This window comes from Temnothorax nylanderi, unplaced genomic scaffold, assembly GCF_030848795.1.
Source record: "Temnothorax nylanderi isolate EJ_2023f unplaced genomic scaffold, tnyl_v1.0 TNYL_tig1546_pilon, whole genome shotgun sequence".
NCBI classification, from domain to species: Eukaryota; Metazoa; Arthropoda; class Insecta; order Hymenoptera; family Formicidae; genus Temnothorax; species Temnothorax nylanderi.
The window spans coordinates 633-3,612 of record NW_027250604.1 but is presented as its reverse complement, the minus strand read 5'-3'; the positions used below and the strand labels follow the sequence as shown (position 1 = coordinate 3,612).

The 2,980-nt window shown below is 31.1% G+C and overlaps 1 pseudogene; it reads right to left on the bottom strand.

Annotated features, from left to right (window-relative positions):
* Positions 1-8: 8 nt before the first annotated feature.
* Positions 9-2,563, bottom strand: LOC139787422 (uncharacterized; annotated as a pseudogene).
* Positions 2,564-2,980: the final 417 nt, after the last annotated feature.

Below are 2,980 nucleotides of genomic sequence, written 5' to 3'. Positions count from 1 at the left end.
AACCAAGCTGTTGTTAACGCATCTCGTTCTATAATTTTTAGTGTTACTAAAGTCTCTAAGCGGCTGCTGTTCTCTCCGAAAATATATGAGCTGCAGCTTGCACATCCATTTTATTGAAACTTGAGGTTTCAAGATACCCGCAGTAATATTGGCGCAAGTTTCCACTGATAACGTCTTTGAATCTCTTCTAATTGCTCGAGATATCGAAACCGAACTTCATTACAAGGTAATTCTTCAGATTGCATAACCGTTACAGCTACTTTTATAATCAGATTATTCATTAGAGCTGATCGTAAATTTTTTAATAGATGAGGAACATCTGGAAATATATATAAAGAATCATCCGGTCGTACGGGATGAGTTATAAAGGGTGTGTTATTATCTTTGCCCACTTTGAAACCTAATGTTCGCCAAACAGCTTGGTTCTTTGATCCCATATCTGAGACAAGACCATGTACTTTGTAACCTATTTTTTCTACATCCTCAATTATTCTAAAATTAATTTACACATGTCTTCTTCATCTGATGATTTTGTTGTAAGATGCCACGCGATGTTTTGTTTCCAATTTCATTTAATCCTCTCAGCATAAAAACAACAACACTTGAACTTAGTGTATTTTTATCTTTACATGTTGTTTGACCGATGAAAGATCCTAAGCCGTAAATAAAACAAAGAGAAGGAACACTAAATATAGGTATAATTTATTACTACATACGTAAGAAAACATCAAAATTTATGTGAAAATTAGGAAAAATGCAAATTAAATAGAAAAATTTAAACTAATAATCTAAAGCTGTAAAATAAAGTAAAGAATTTTTTGGATTTGGATTGGAAAAAATTGTTGGAGAGCATATATAAGTGTGAAGTGGGTGCTTGATTTATACAAAATGAAATAAATATACAATGTTAACAAGTTATTTCTTATTCACAATAATAGAACTTACTTATTTCATCGTGTTACTTTAATTAAGATACCAATATCAAAAACCATTTTGTAATTTTAATAAATATCTACTATCTTACTAATACTACTTTCTACTTTTAATAAATACTAAAAATATTAATTGCTCTATTTATTCTGTAAATAACAGTTGTTTCCAGGAATTGCATACTCGTCTATTATGTTGAGATGTTGTTCATTCTCCAAAAAATTCTCGTATTAAATTGACTGTACAAAAACAGTCAAATCACCATGATCATGTTACAGATGGGGTGGGACCCGATTGCTCACGTCACCGATTTAATGTAAAAATATCAGATTAGCTGATCCAGTGGAAAAACTCCAAGCAACGGTCGCTGTGATCAATCGCAACGTGGTCAAACGGGGCGCTCCCTACAGACGACCAGTAGATTGATGGTGTTGTGACAATGAGCTATATTTTTATATTAATTTAACTATTTAATTATTTAATTTAAAAAATCTATTTCCATTTTAATGCTTTGTATTACCTGTGCTGACATCATACTCCAACGTTTTTTGAATATCCATCTCATCCATTAAAAGTACACAATCCGATTGATGTGAAGATTTGTGAGTTTTTCTTTTTTTTTTCCATTAAGGAAATCACGTCTTTTAGCACGCCAGGGCTAAAATCTAGTTTATTTATATGTTTACATAATGTGGAATAAGATGGAAGAGGTAATCCCATATCTTTCTTTAAATACAAATATGCTTTCCATCCTACTGTAAGCCAAAGAACATATATCATCGTTTTATTTCATTATCATTCATGAATAAACAAGTACTCATAAACTATTCCACTTACCAGCATATCTTATTTGCGTAGCCAATTTTAAACATTCCGGGGACCATTTTGATTGTGAACCAATTAACTCTGATGCAAATTGTTTAAGAATTGGCATTTCTTCCAATTTTTTCGATAGTGTTGCATATTTTTTCTTCAAGTTTTTGTATGCTTTTATGTGTGCATTTGTGTGCTTCTCAGCTTTTAATCTCAATAGCCTTTCTTTTCCAAGTTTTGATTTAAGTATATTATTTTTTGTTGTGTATGAACTAATTCTTTCTTAAAATATTTAATTAAATTGGCTTGTCTGATTGTTCCATTATTATTAGAATAGTATGCAGTTTGGAACGTTGTAACATTACTATCTTCCTCAGTTTGAGTGCCGGTATCTGCGGAAACGAACACAGGCTGACGATCATCATGCTGAACATTTGTGTCTACAAAATAAAGATAAGATTATGATTAAAATGTTTAAAATGACATAACATAATATTTACCACTTACCATTAATAACATTTTCTTCAGATAAAATAGTTGCAATTGGTTCAGTTTCATTTCGTGGACCTTCTTCAGAAAAAATAGTTGCAGAAAATACAATTTCATCTCGTAAACCTTCTTCAGAAAAAATAGTTGCAGAAGATACAATTTCATCTCGTAAACCTTCTTCAGAAAAAATAGTTGCAGAAGATTCAGTTTCATCTCGTAAACCTTCAGTAACAATTTCCTCATTTACAAAAATAGTAGGAATAGCATTGGGTTTTAATTTGCGCCATCCATCCTGCCGCCCACCTTCAAATTGTGAATCGTCAAAATGAAACTGCAACGACAACAAATATTAATTGCTTATTTATTATATTTGTTAAGAATTGCAGCAAATGTTTAACTATACAATTTTAAAACCTAGTATATTAATAACACACTTGCTAAGTCTCGATACCTATTATGTCTTATTGTTAGTTAAATCAAATTTAATAATTTTTGATTTGCAAATTGTCCTGTACTAGGTTTTACAATTGAACACTATAGTATAAATTATTAGTTACATCAAATAATATTATCAATACCTCACATAACCTCGAATTCTCTTTCGGATATGTATTACATTGCTTGCTCCAAATTTCTTTACGCTGTTATCGCGAGGAAATCTAAATAGACGAAATCCTTGTTCCGCACGATTACGACAATTCTTTGCACAACAGGCTGGCATTATTAAATGTATTTCCGTTCCGAACTA